This window comes from Trichosurus vulpecula, chromosome X (genome assembly GCF_011100635.1).
Source record: "Trichosurus vulpecula isolate mTriVul1 chromosome X, mTriVul1.pri, whole genome shotgun sequence".
NCBI lineage: Eukaryota > Metazoa > Chordata > Mammalia > Diprotodontia > Phalangeridae > Trichosurus > Trichosurus vulpecula.
In genome coordinates, this window is record NC_050582.1 from 40,811,097 (window position 1) to 40,825,695 (window position 14,599).

The window sequence follows — 14,599 nt, forward strand, 5'->3', positions numbered from 1 at the left end:
TGTATTACAACAATTAACTTGCTTTTGGTCTATGAACACAATAATGGCCCTCAGGTCTTCACAGTCCTTTATTTGCTGTTTTGTGGAGTTTATAAGAGATAGAACGATGTTAATATGTAACCGATGGTGGGGGGCGGTGGTGGTGAACATGCATAACAGACATGTCTGATGCAATCTTAACATCTATAGAGTCTGGGTCCAAAAAGGCATGATGACATATAATTGTAGGGCCCTGCTCCCCAATCTGGAGCATGTGCAGACAGTTAGCAATTGGTTCTGGTCTGCTTACTATGTCATGAAGAGACAGACTGTTGAATGACTGCATAACTGGAACTGGGGTACCTTCAAAAGGCATGAATGGACCCAAGCAAGGGTTGGGAGTCCTCATTCCAGCCTAGATGTGTTCAAGTGAGGAGGAAAAGACTAAGCCAGGGGTGGAAAACTTAACTTCAAGGCTACATGTGGTCCTCTAGGTCCTCAAGTGTGGTGGTCCTTTGACTGAATCCAAACTTCACAGAACAAATCCCCTGAATAAAAGGATTTGTTCTGTAAAACTTGGACTCAGTCACAAGACCTCACCCAAGGACCTAGAAACAGGGCTGTCCAACCTTAGGTTTTTATTGAAACAATAGACAATATATTTTGAGTTGCCATTTTAGTGAGAGCTCTGCGGTGACTCCGCTTGGTTTACTAAAGCACTTATGTAAATTTCTATGCTTGTAGGCCGCCACATAAATCACACTGTGGACTGCATTTTGAACAGCCCTGACCTAGAAGGCCACATGTAGCCTCAAGGCTGCAGGTTCTCCACCCCTGGACTAAGCTATTAGTAGAGGAGGGGGGGAGAGAGTCCTCAGGCCTTTATCTCCCCACAGAGGGCATGTGTCTTACCAGTACATGGCCCTATTGTTGCTTTTTTCTCTGTTGTGTCTATCCTTCCCTGCTTTTAGATGAAGGAGATTGGAAATGGCTAGGAGTTTGCATCAAAAGGTCAAGAGAGAGAGCACCAGAGGTCCAGGTCATGTTGGGAGTTGCTTAAAGTAGATGGTGAAGACACAAGTTCCAAACAACTTGCCTGGCAGCTATGTGGGTTCATCCATTGCCTTGGTCACATTTGGCAGTGGACTTGCTGGGATACCACTTTGAATTTGATACCAGTCTCCAGAGATTAAAGTGGTATAGCAGAGGATGTGCCCTTCAGAGGAAGGTGAGTGTATTTCTGTTTTTTCTATATCCTTGAAGTAAATATCCCTTTCTGAAATCTAATTGATTTGAATTGGTTAAATGGAACTGGGATGCTAATCATGCAGCTTACGATGAGGGTGAACACAACAGAAGGGGGGCTTGAGCCCATAGAACAAGAAAGACTTATCCAACGTCTTAAGGGAACTCTTAAAACCCTGAGGTAGAGATGTGCGGCTGGCCTTGCTCTGGGAGAGTCCAGAGTATGGCTACAAATACAATCCCAGTAGCTCAGAGCTCCCAATTAGAAAAAATCTGAACATTTGGAAAGAAGTTTGACTCTCTGCCCTAATTTAAATTTTGAATATTCCCTTTTAACCCCTATTTTCTTTATATTTGGGGTAAAGTTCGAACACAAGAAATGTCCAAATACGAGAAATAGCAGAGTATATCGTAGTGCCTATTACTGGACAGACAATGGGAGGAGAAATTGGGAAAAGAATTGATCTTTTGGAACTTCGAACTTCATCTCTCTCTTTTCTGCCTCAGCTCAGTTCTTTCTTTGGTTTCTTCTTTTACCTGTTCTCCATTCTGGCCCCTAGTTGCTGATTCTTTCTTCCTTGGCTCATTAGGTTCCAGGGAGGACTGGAGGCCCCATCTCCCAAGTCCTTCCTCTCAGTCTGCTCTCTTAAAAGCTGTTTTATCTCTTTTTAAAATTCCAGGGTGTGACTCGAGTTCCCTTTCTGACTCAAAAGTTGTGCCAAGCCAAATTGTTCTCAGTGCTTCTCCCTCAGAACTACAAAGCCCAGAATTCCAGTCAGTTCTCCAACCTCTATTGTATTACAAGAGCTTTTGTAAGAACCTAATTTAGCTATTGTGCCAGGTGCTCAAATCCTTCCATGTTTTTCGTTTTCTAAAGTCCCAAAGGACTTTTTGGATGCCAGTTGAAGTACAATTATCTGCTGAAAATACATGGTCACTCAGGAGAACTGTCAACATGATACCTTTATACTACTTAATTTCAAGATTTTAAGTTTAAAATGTAGAATTCTGTATTTTTGTGGGCTTTAGGTAAATGTGTAACACAAACCTTTAACAACCCTTCCCTGGACTGTTGTGATCATCTTCTAACAAACCTACTGGCCTCCACTCTCCTCTCCAATCTCTATATCCTTCATGCCATCATACCAATGGCCGGCTAGGCTTCCCCCCGTATAGATCTGGACAGGTCATCCCTTTCCTCAGAAGTGTTCACTGGCTCCCTATTGACCACTAGGTAAAGTTCAAACTCCTTTGCCTGGCCACCCACAATCTAGTGCCCCTCCACCCTTACAGCCTGATCTTATTCCCTGCCCCATTCCACCTCCCCCTCAAGAATTCTACGTTCCTGCCAAACTGGACTACTCTTCACCCTCCAAACATACATTTCATCCTTCCACTTCTGTGCCTTTCCCATATGGTTCCCGATGCCTAGTCTAAGTCCTTTGTCCTTGTCTTTGCCTATGGAATCCTACTCAGGCTTTAAAACTCCACTGAAATGTCCTTGGAGCCAATCCAAAAGGCCTTGACTGAGGGATGATGCTAGATTATACATGCAGACTTTGAGCCAAAGGTGCCTTCAAGGAATCTATGTTGGAAAAGCTCTTCGTTTAAGGGCCTCACATAGGTCCACCAAGTCTTTATTCTCTAAGGCTCAAGTCCCAGGTTGGATTGTTTTCATTCGTGGGGCAGCAAGGTAGCACAGCAGATAGACTGCTGGAACTGGAGACAGGAAGAACTGAGTTCAAATACGGCCTTAGTCACTTAGCAGCTGTGTGAATGGTGATAATTATAATAATACCTACCTTACAAGGTTATTGGGAGGATCAAACGAAATAATATATGGAAGTATTTTAGAGTGCCATACAAATGCTAGCCACATTCATTCAATAGAATACACTGATTGCACGCCTACTGTGTGCAGAGTACTCTCGTAGTTGCTGGGGAGGATTTAAAATGTAGACAAGATTTAGTCACAGAATCAAAGGATTTCTCAACAGAAGGGACCTCAGAGGTCATCTGGCCTGACCCACACCTGAAAAGAAATCCACATTGCACATCCATCCTTCAGACCGTAAGCTCCTCGAGGGCAGGGACTGTCTCTTTCTTTGTATACGCAGTGCATAGTACAGTTCCTGGCACATTGGGGTGGGTAAGAGATGAAATGAGTGAGTAAACAAAGGATCAAGCTTCTGAGCATACCAATTTATTAAGCAATGCATGCCAATTGCCTAACAAATTAGGACCAGATCTTCCTCAGCTTTGGCACTGGACCCCAAATACAGAGGGAGACAGATTTTTATGCATTAAAAACAATCAAATAAGACCAATTAATTAAAAGAAAACAACAGAGTACAAACCAGGATACAATATTAAGCCATCTGATTTCTAACTGGAGGAAAGATTAGGGGACTTTTCAAACTGGGAGGGGGAGCACAAACAGGTGCAATTTCCTGAATAAGACATATGGGTTGCTTGAAATGTATAATTGTGAGAAAACTCTTTGTATCATATCTGACCCAGTTTCTGGTCAGTATAACCCAAGTCCTTAGCTAAGGGTCTCTAAGCAGCAGGTAGAGATGGTCTAGCTTCCCAGTCACATAGGGCTAGGTTCAAACAATGCAATAAAACTTTCTCACAATTCCCACAATTGAACAAAGTTTTCTTATGAGACATAATTGGATTAGACCCATAACTGAACAGAAAGGGAACTGAACTAGACCCTGAATTGAGTCACAAGGTAGAGGCAGTGTTGTTCACTCAATTCCCACACATAGTAAATCAATGTTTAGTGATTTTACCTTCAGTAGAGGGTGGGGGCGGGGACCTACTACTTCCTTCTTTTTAGGAGGCCTAATTGTTAGGAAGCTTTTCTGGACCTCAAACCTAAATCTGCCTCCCTAGATCTTCCACCTATTGCTCTTGTTTCTGCCCTCTGGGGCCAAGCTGAATAAATTTAATCCCTGGTCTAGGTAGCCTTTCATGTACTTTAGGCCATCTTCCATGACCTCCCCCCCTCCCCCGCCAACTCCTCCCCATCCCCACTTCCCAATCTTCCCTTCTCCAGGCTAAACTTCCCCTAAACTTCTTTTAGCCAATTTTCCTATGGAAGAGAGTCAAGGCCCTTCTCCATTCTGGTTGTCCTCCTCTGGATGGTCTCCAGTGGCTCAGTGTTGTGAAACTGAGGTCCTGCCTTCATATAGCTGATAGTTCTGTAAAATGAGGGGGCTGGACTAGATTATCAGTAAGGTCTCTTCCAGCTATAAATCTATGACTTTATAAAGGCACCCTTCTGGTCCAGAACCCAAGGAAGCCCCGGTGGGTTTTCAGTTTATCTTCCTGGAATACTTGGGTGAGAATGATGCAAATCACCTAAGCTTGTCAGCAGTTTCTTTAACAAAACTTCACACCCTAGAGCCTACCTATAATTCATTTTCCTAGAGTTTAAGAGAATATCAGAACTCAAGAATCCTCCTTCTCTTTGAGTAAACCTACATAAGCATCTAGGTACAGGCTCATGTTGCATGGGAGGCCGTGTGGTGTCATGGTCTGAGTGTTGGCCTCGATAGTAGGAATACATGGGTTCTTATCCTTCCTCCAGCACTTACTAGTTGTAGGACTCTGGGTAAGTCATTTCTTCCTCTATAAAATGGGGGGGTGGGGTGGAATTGATTAGATGGCCTCTGAGGTCCCTTCCAGCTCTAGAGGTATGGTGCTATGTCTGACCTTGGGCCAGTCTCTTAAAGTCTCAGAGTCCCAGCTTCCTCCTCTGTAAAATGAGGTTGAACTAGATGGCCCCATGGTCCTTTCCAAATCTATGTTTATGTAATCAATTGATTTCAGGACAAGGAGTGATGGCTTATGTTTGAAGCTATCTTGTGGAGACACCCATTGCAACCCCCTCCCTAGCCCCCTGGCCTCAACTAAATCTATGGGTTCTTGATCCCCACCTTTACCCAGGGCCAAAAATAGCCTGGCCACTTGCCAGCTGTTGAAGTTGCAGTTTGGATATTTTTAGACCCTACCCTGCAGGCTTGGAAACAGGGCTCAGCCCGGAATTTGAGTCAGCATTACAAGCGGAGCTCTCACCTCTAAAAAGTTGCTGATTGGGGGGGTGGGGGGAGCTGTCCTGGCACAAATCCCTAGCAGGTGGCCAAGAAAGATATGGGAGTAGGCCCACAGGGTCACAGAAAGTGGGTGAGGAAGGGTTGGAAGATCACTAGGTGGAGTTGGAAGCCAATAACCAATTACAGTTGCACAGCTACCTTCCTACTTTGGGTACTAGATGGGGACAGGAGGAAAGGGGGCAGAAATGAGAGGAGCTCTATCAGACCTGAAATAGTTAAGTAAAGTTATCCTCCTGCCTCTTTCATGCCTCTGTTTCTGGAAAAAAAAAATTGCTTGAGTCCGGGATGTGAAGCAGTTGAAAATTTTCTTTTATATCTTTCCCAATTCAACAGAACTGAACTGCACATGGTAAAAATCAGTGGAGATCAAAGACTGTTTGGATTTGAGAGTCTACATACCTCAGGGTACTTATTTCTCCTAGTCATTCATGCATTCATTAAAAATATATTATTTGCCTACTATGTGTGAAGCACTGTGCTGGATGTCGAGGGAGTTGAAAGTTTAGAAAAAACATTCATGAACAGGGGCCATGGCTTATTCACAGGGTGATCCTCCTTGCTTCCAGCCAGGGCTAAAGGACTTGGGTGCTTTGGGGATGGTGAAACAGTTTCCTTATTAGCATCTAAGCAGGAAAAGCTTCAAACTCAGTGAATCTTTAAAAGAGGCTGAGCCTCCCTCCTCAACCCAAAGCAGTCATGTCAGGATTACTCTAGCTTGTCCAGGAGAGGCCACTGTGTGTGACTGCTCCAGCATGGAGGAAGCTAGAGCTAGGGGACTCAAACTAGGTAGCCTGAACCTGGGCCTCTGACTGCCTCTCTTGCTTTGTCTCTCTTTCCTTGATTGTAAGTGACCAAATAGAGGTCCAGAGATAGACAAATCAGTCAGTCAGTCAACAAGCATTTGTTAAGCATCCCTACGCTGAGTGCTGAGGATAAAAAGAAAGAATGTGTCTGGTCTCAGACACAAGCTCATGAATTTGAGAGGATAGAGATCTTGGGTATCCATTGGTGTCAGAGTTGACTGGCAGAAAGGGGAGTTTCTACATTGGACGGTATGACTACAAACAAAAGGGGGAGCCCAAGCCCTGGCTTGGCTTCAAAGAAGGTCTGGACTTGGAAGTTGTTTGGAAAGCGCAGAACCAATGTGAAATATAAAATATCTAATCAGCACTCATGCCAAAAGCTTTACGTTTTGATAGTTTTAAGTCTCAACCTCCTAGGGAAGTAGTTATCACTGCTGCTTGTTTTAAGTCTTTTTTCTCCCTTTTAAATAATATTTATTTTTATTCTAAACTTAAGAAATGTCAGAAAAGTATATTTCCACATACAGAGTAGAATAGAAAAAAGAGGCCTGTCCGTGAAGCTGTGACTCTCAATTACGTACTGTTTGCTTTACTTTTTAAATAAGGAAGGGTAAGGTTGATTGATTTACTCAATGAAGTAACCCCATTTGAGTTAAAATAAGGGATATGATGTCCTAGTTCCCAGTGAAAACAATCAAATCTCAGTCATAGGCTGATTCTAAAATCAATCAATCAATCATAGGCTTTAGGCTAAGTTCAAAAAGTAAATTAGAACAGGAGTGACATTGCATCGGAGATTTCAGAGGGGCTGAGGAAAGCTGGTCATATCCTATGGGTCATCTGTAAATTAGAGCTGAGAAGACAGTTATCAGAGAGATTGGAGCAAAGGTGACATTCCAGTAAAACCCCCTGAGGAAGAACTGCCTGGAGGATAGGAGAGGCCTCAGCTTTAGTCTAGGCCTAAGTCTCCTCCCCACATTCCTTTGACTGGAGGAGGATCTTGAGAATTCTGAAGCATGTGGAGGATGCTGCACTTCCTGTCTTCCCATCAGTGTACCAGCAGGGCATCCATAGTCTGCACTGGGAGCCAATGACAGATTGGACTAGGTTTATGACTCTACAAGGAGCCCAGTAAAGAAAATACAATATGCCTAGGGAGAATTTCTTGAGCATCTCACAAAGGGGAGAAAAGGACTTCCAGCCTCCAGGAGCTGTGAGTTCTACATTTGCTACACATATTCTCTAAATTTGAGCCCACCTCCCCCTAGACTCTGTATATACTGATGGGCAAGTCACAGACTTTCGGGAGGATATCTTGTACCACCTCTTTTTTACTGTATTGCTTTAGTAAATATCCCTTTCTTTTTAAGGCTGGCTGACTAAAATGATTTCTCAACAGATAATCTTGAGGGAAAGCATATCAGCAGAGGCTTAAGCTGATTGCATTAGAAAGGCACAGCCAACCCCTGAGCAGTACCCCTAGAATCCTGAGAAGAAACATGTCACCATGCTGGAGGGGACTTGAATCGTCAGTGTGAGTGAGAGTTGGGATGAGGATCTGCAGAGCTTTTATGGCCTACAAATATATAATAAATTCAACCTGTAGCTTTCAAAGCTGTCCTACTTGACTGTGATTCTTTTTGGCCTCTCCGTTTTCTTCTGTTCAATTTTTTTAAAAGGTGCCTCAATGATCCTTTTTTTCATTACCCTAACTCTATCCATCTTCTCCTTCCCACTCTCACTGTCTCCTTCCCCTCCCCCCTAAAGAAGAAAAGAGAAAGTCCTTATAACAAATACGTAGTCAAGGAAAAACAAATTCCAACATTTGACGATATGCAAAAATTTGTCTTATTCTTTATCTCTTAGTCAAGAGGTAAATGCTTCCTCATCAGTCCTTTGGAATCGCATTTGTCATTACATTGATGAGAGTTTTCAAATCTTTCAAAGTTGTTCTTATTGTATTACAAAGTTGTTGTATACATTGTTCTACTGGTTGTCACTTCACTTTGCATCAGTTTATATAAGTCTTCTGGGCAGCTAGGTGGCGCAGTGAGTAGAGCACCAGCCCTGGAGTCAGGAGGACCTGAGTTCAAATATGACCTCAGACACTTGACACATTTAACTAGCTGTATGACTTTGGGCAAGTCATTTAACCCCAATTTCCTGGCCTTCCCACCTGCAAAGAACAAACGAAAAAAACCAATGTCTTCCCAAGTTTCTCTGAAACCATCCATTTACTCATTTCTTATGGGGCAAGAATATTCCATTACATTTATATGCCAAAATTTGTTTAGCCATTCTCTTTTGTTTCCAGTTCTTTGCCCCTTCAATGAGCTGATACATACATATACATATATGTATATATATATATATACATATATGTATATATCCGTCCCATTTTTTCATTAATCTCTTTGGTTTGTAGGTCTAGTATTGGTATGGCTGTGTAATTAGGTATACACAATTTAGCGCCTTTGGGAACATAGTTTCAAAATTGATTTCTCACAGCTCCACCAATGGTGTATTAATATACTTGTTTTCCTGAAGCTTACCACCATCTTTTCTAAGCTATGGATTCTCCTTGTTATTCTTTCTTCCTTGGCTATCATTACCTTTAACATTCTATTTTAACATACCTTTTTTCATTTCTTCCAGACACTCTTGTAGTCCTTGCAGTCTGGACACTTTTTTTCTCTGTTGCTCTACTTGAACTTGCGAAATGCATATAGAGAAGTCAGATGTTCAAAGCTTTTGTAGAGACTTATTTTTATGGAAGGAAAAAAAGAAAATAAGAGGCTTTTTACTTTCATCCACACCTAAGTCAAATGAAGAATGGTCCATTGACAAAATTAACCAACTTTCTAATTAGATACAGCTGTCTGGTAAAAAAAAAAGTGTTTGGCTCAGTTCAGTTGGGATACTTCATAAAGATGTGAACCCAGCATTTCCCCCTTCTATGTAGTTGTGCCTGTTGAGCTTTTCATTCTGCAAATGACCACCATGGAAGCAGTCGCACACCATTTTCGCCTCTGGCCTCCTGGAAGGTCAAATTTACAAGAATACTGTTACTTTCTCTGTCAAGTCTCAACATCAAAAACTATTTTCAAGGTTTTTCTCTCAGTCATGTGGTGTGGATGATTGAAGTATGACACTCAGAGTTTTCCATCATGGCCCATATATTCCCTGAACTTATTGGGGCCCTTCAGCTTGGCAAACTTTGCATTCAAACAACTTGTAACTTGTTCTTTGATGACCTCAGGTGCCATCAATGGCACCAATCTTATTGATAACTTGTCTTAGGGATCAGTTTTAGCTCCTGCTTCTGCTCCTGCACCAGAGAAGACTCCTTCAATTTTATGGAGGGAGAGGGATAGGCATCTTCACCTATGCATTAAGATAGCTTTCTTTGAGTTATGAAGAAGCATCTATGCTCCTACATCTCTTGCATAATCTTTCAAATAAAGCTTGTCTTCAAGGAGCCACAGCTTCATTAACATCAGGAATGAGAATGTATCCCTTTCTGTTCACCAAAGAGCCCATCAAAGTTATGAGATTTGACATGGCTTCACGTACAGGAACCACCACTCACACCACAATGAAGGTATTTGTCAGAGCATTCTACTTCTACAAAAAAAAAGTAGCAAATTCCTCAGAAGCCAGATAGAGCTTCTTTTCCCCAAACCAGTAGCTATCAAAAACAAAAACAGAGTCCACATCTTTGAAGAAAGTATCTTTCTTGGTGAAAATTAAGTTATCCAGACCTTCAGAACCAGATTCCTCCAGACCTTGATGACAAAATCTGACATCAACAGATATATCTTGATTTGTTTGTTGAAAAGCTTCTTGGGCATTTATCTAGTCGAGCACCAATTCTTTGACATCAGTTGAACCTCTCCTATATAGCTTTTTCTGCGTCCCTCTACCAATGTGAAAGACTCACTGTTCCTGCCATCCTCCAGGGCTCCTGGCTGTACATCCAGATGTCCATAGGTACACAAAGTCTTCTTGTGGGGATCTGGGCCCAATTTGCCAAGTAAAATAGAAGGAAGGAAGTATTTCTGAGCCATTAGGGAGCTTTTGTTTCCCAATGTTCATCAGCTCAGTTGTGCCAACTAGTTGTTGTATGTCTGAAACTGCAGCTTCCATCATTCATTTGATTCTGCTCTTTTCTCTGGTCATGCAGAAATGTTTTAGATTGCCACCCATTCTGCAAACTTCTTTATGTATTGCTCCTGGTGAACCATCAAAATGAATATACAGCTCACTGAAGAGAGGCATTTTCTAACTCAATTGTTGATTTTGGAAACTCTGAGAAGAAAAGATTGTGCCCAGTGCTTGAAATCCCCAGCACCATGGGGTGGCTTCTGTGTCACAAGAATCCTTTTTAGTATACAGTCAGACCGGTGGTAATTAGAGCAAAGGTCAAAATCAACATCAACTTGGAGGAAAGGAAAGAACTGCTTACAATTACAATAGCTCCACTCTGATCTATTCAAACTTCTTATAGATTCTGAAAAATGGGAAACCACTAAACTTGTCTGTTACCTAAAATGTAGCAAATTAACTGGCATCAGAAAGTTGTCAGAGATATAACTGAAGTGAGTCTTTGTTTGGGACTGGAGAAGGCATCTCCTTTAGAGGGTGTGAACATGACCATTGAAAGAACTAAGAGTATGGGCTATTAAGTCCCAGTAACAGGGACTATCCCAAAAGTGAATTGGTTGGCTCTTAATATTGTGGGAGGGAACAGATGGGAAGAACATCCTCCTCGTGCTAGAAGCCAAGACCCTTTTGCTCCCTTTCTCTTTTTTTCTGGAGAGATCCAGAAAGAGAAGCCCATCTAGGAGCAGACCAGGACTCATGGGGAGGTAGATTCTCCAGCCTATGAGTTGGTAATGGCAGAGGCATATGGTAGAGACAGACATGCTCTCACCCATGTGATCCAACAGGAGAGTTCTCGAACCCCCAGGTTCCTGGCCCCATACTTGAAGAGACAGTGACATAAACCTCTCAACTTCCCCTGGGAAGGGGAACCACATGGAACTCCAGCTTTCTGGAGGAGGGTCAAGAGTCCCAAATTCCAGCCTCCTGGAGAGACAAGTGGTACACTCCTAGAATCTGACTTCCTAAAGAGAGAAGGGGTATTTCTATTTGTAGTAAGTGGAATATCTATCTATCAGGGTCCCTGACATGTAAGCTAGGTTAGTTCTTTTCCTTAAAAGGTACTGAAAGTATCCTTATGACTTTAATTGGCTCAGGGTACTAAAGGCTTGGGCATATTGCTGTAATTTCCTGGCCACCTGAGTATCAAAGAGACAGCAAGAAAAGATCTAGCTCCTCCTCCCTGAGGCCTCTGACCAGCAAACCAGCAGCATGACTGACACTATCACAGAAAAGCTGTGTTCAGCTGAATCAACACTGTTTCCACATTGAATATCCTTCCCCTGCCATGGCTAGGCAAGCCTCCTTTGGTTAATTACTAAATGGACTGTGAGGGTTTCATTTTGTTCCAATCACAAACTTGGGCTCACGTTTGCCCTCAGGCTCGGTCTACTGCCATTGGAGTGGTGGATGAAGGATTGGTTTAGAATGCCTAACTGAAGAGGAGGAAAAATGATGAAGAGGAGGGTGAGTTCTGGGTGGGCACTATACTTCTTGTAGTCCTCCTAGTACATAGAAACAACTAAGCTTAGTACCTAGTTCACAAGAATAACCAGTTAAAGTAAGCAACTATTACATGGTTTCTCATTTTAATTAATTTATTCTAGCTAGGAAGGTGTTAGGGGCAGTTAGGTGGCAATGTAGTGTATAGCGTGCTGAGCCTGGAGTCAGGAAGACTCATCTTCCTATGTTCAAATCCGGCCTCAGACACTTAACTAGCTATGTGACCCTGGACAAGTCACTTAACCCTATTTGCCTCAGTTTCCTCATCTGTAAAATGGGCTGGAGAAGAAAATGGCAAACCACTCTAGTATCTTTGCCAAGAAAACCACCAAATGGAGTCACAAAGAGTCAGACACAACTGAACAGCAACAGCAAGAAGGTGTTAAGTTCAGGTGAAGGCTTCCATCTCCTGACTGCCAGGTAAACACCCTCCCTCTCACCACCATTTCAGAGTTGAACAGCCTCACTGTGTCTCAGGGCCAGTATCATGGGGTCTTTGTCTTCTTCCAACTTCCACCAATTGAATTTGTCCTTAAAAGTTTATTTAAAGGTATTTTTCATCCTGCTTGCCCTTGTCACCTTTCGTGAAGCTTTCTCAAGAGATGAAGAATGCAAGTTACAGCTCTACTTTGAGTAACATTCAAATGAAACAGCAAGAGTTTGCAAGACCTTTAGATTGAAAAGGGCACATTTATCTTTGTCCATATCCTAGTGGAAATCTTAGTTTTTTCTACCTTCCTTTTCTGGCAGTGTGCAAACCGCAGGCCCAGACTGTAGGACTTTGTGTGCAGAGGCACAAGGACTGAAGTGAATCTTAATTACATATAAGCTGAGCCTTTGAAGGCCCTCACTGCCATGTGTTACTCACCAGGAGCACTTAGAACAAGAGTCTTTGTAAAGAAGCATTTCCTGATGTGTTCGGGACATGTGTGCTCATTTAAAAAAAATTCCATGGGTTCTAATTCTTTTAAGTCAAGTATTCTGTCTTCTGAGTTTGCAGGAAAGGAGGGAGGTGGGGATGTTTCAATAATTTCCTTTGACATCTGATTCCATTTTATGGACTTCCTTTGAAGGTTTATAATTAAGTTTACTCAAAACTGTAACTAGGGTGGGGCCATCACGGATTTGTCACAGGATGGGAAATTTATTATTTTTTCTATTAATTAATTTATTTTTAGTTTTCAATATTCACTTCCACAAGATTTTGAGTTCCAAATTTTCTCCCCATCTCTCCCCTCCCCCCACCCCAAGACAGTGCACCTTCTGATTACTTCTTCCCCCAATCTGCCCTCCCTTCTATCATACCCCCCTTCTCTTATCCCCTTCCCCTGTATTTTCTTGTAGGGCAAGATCGATTTCTATACCCCATTGCCTGTATGTCTCATTTTCCAGTTGCATGTAAAAACAATTTTTAACATTCGTTTTTAAAACTTTGAGTTCCACATTCTCTCCCTTCCTCCCTTCCTGCCCATCCCCATTAAGAAGACAAGCAATTCGATATAGGTTATACATGTGTAGTCATGCAAAACACTTCCATACTAGTCATATTGTGAAAGACTAACTATATTTCCCTCCATCCTATCCTGCTCCCTATTTATTCTATTATCTCCTTTGACCCTGTCCCTCCTCAAAAGTGTTTGCTTCTGATTACCCTTACTCCCCATATGCCCTCCCTTCTATCATCCCCCCTCTTATCCCTTTCCCCTCTACTTTTCAGGATGGGAAATTTAAAGGGAACTGAGAGTACTACTGCTTGGCACCTAGTAGGTACTTAATCAATGTTTATGGAGTGATTGACAATTGAGTACTATCCCAGGGCGTGCTTCTTCTCCTCTTGAGCACTACTCCTAGTAGCTCTCTCTCCAAACATACTCCCTTCCCTGCCTCCTATTGCCCCAATAGTACAAGGGGTAGCTATAGACTTATCTCCTTCCTGTCCCAATGGCCTTAGCTCTTCCTGCTTACTTGTCTTAGGAACTAAATTTCTTTTTTAGATTTTTTTTAGTTTTCAACATTCACTTTTAGGAGATTTTGAGTTCCAATTTTTTTTTCTCTCTCTCCTCTCCCCTCTCCCCAAGATGGCATGCAATCTGATATAGTTTATATGTACATATACATGTACAATCATATTAAACATATTTCCACAATCGTATTGTGAAAGAAGAAACAGAACAAAAGGGGAAAGCCACAAGAAAGAAAAAACAAAGGAAAAAGAGAAAATAGTATGCCTTCGATCTGCATTCAGGCTTCATAGTTCTTTCTCTGGGTCTGGATAGCATTTTCCCTCATGAGTCTTTTGGAATTGTCTTAGATCATTGTATTGCCGAGAAGAGTTAAGACGATCAAAGTCAGTTATTGTACAAAGTTGCTCTTACTGTGTACAATGTTCTCCTGGTTCTGCTCACTTCACTCAGTATCAGAGGAACTAAATTTCTAGTAATGGCTCTGAGTTTTCCTGTGTCTCCTAGCCTTTATAGCCTTCTTCACAATATACTGGGATTTTTCTATTTCTTCTGATTCCATAAGGAATCTCCTACATATACTTTGCCCTCAAAATGTCCACCTTGGTACAGAGTCCTGATCGCCAGCAGCTTTTCCTGGCCTAAAGAATACATCTTTGAAATAGAGGCTCAGCTAGAGCTAGAGAAGAGTTGGGAAGAGGGGGGTGAGGAGTACACTATGGCTTCAGATAGCCCAGCTCAGGGGCCACCTCCTTCATGAAATGTCCCTTGTTTCTCCTCCTCCTCCTCCTCCTAGTTGAAAGGCAGCCCTCCCTCCTCAGAT

At 42.3% G+C, this 14,599-nt stretch overlaps 1 pseudogene; it reads right to left on the bottom strand.

Moving 5' to 3' along the window:
- Positions 1 to 9,054: 9,054 nt before the first annotated feature.
- On the bottom strand, positions 9,055 to 10,429 carry LOC118832961 (annotated as a pseudogene).
- Positions 10,430 to 14,599: the final 4,170 nt, after the last annotated feature.